This window comes from Octopus bimaculoides, chromosome 15, assembly GCF_001194135.2.
Source record: "Octopus bimaculoides isolate UCB-OBI-ISO-001 chromosome 15, ASM119413v2, whole genome shotgun sequence".
Classification (NCBI taxonomy): domain Eukaryota; kingdom Metazoa; phylum Mollusca; class Cephalopoda; order Octopoda; family Octopodidae; genus Octopus; species Octopus bimaculoides.
In genome coordinates, this window is record NC_068995.1 from 5,448,611 (window position 1) to 5,449,056 (window position 446).

Consider the following 446-nt stretch of genomic DNA (forward strand, 5'->3'; position numbering starts at 1 on the left):
AAGGTGAAGGAAGTGGTCTCCGACAAGACTTAAGAGAACTATTTGGCAAATAAACAGTAGAAGATTTTGTGCTATATGCACACGTCATATCTTAACACACACACACACACACACACACACACACACACACACACACACACACACACACGAGAAGATGGGGTTGCCGATGGACTCTGAAGCCATAAAGCGTGATAAAGAAAATTTCTCGTCGAAAAGATATGATCGATTCAGATGTTTACGTAGACCCTTCATCGTCCAATACAGACTCTACTTGTGGTACCATCGCACAAGGTCAACACCGACGAAGACTAATTCAAAAAGTATTACAAGTCTGTCATAGTCCCATTTCTCATGACGAATGAGAGCTTCGTCCTCAAAATATTGGATGTTCAAACTAGATGTCATTTGTTTTATGAAGATTAAAAAGATGCATAGCTTGTTCTACA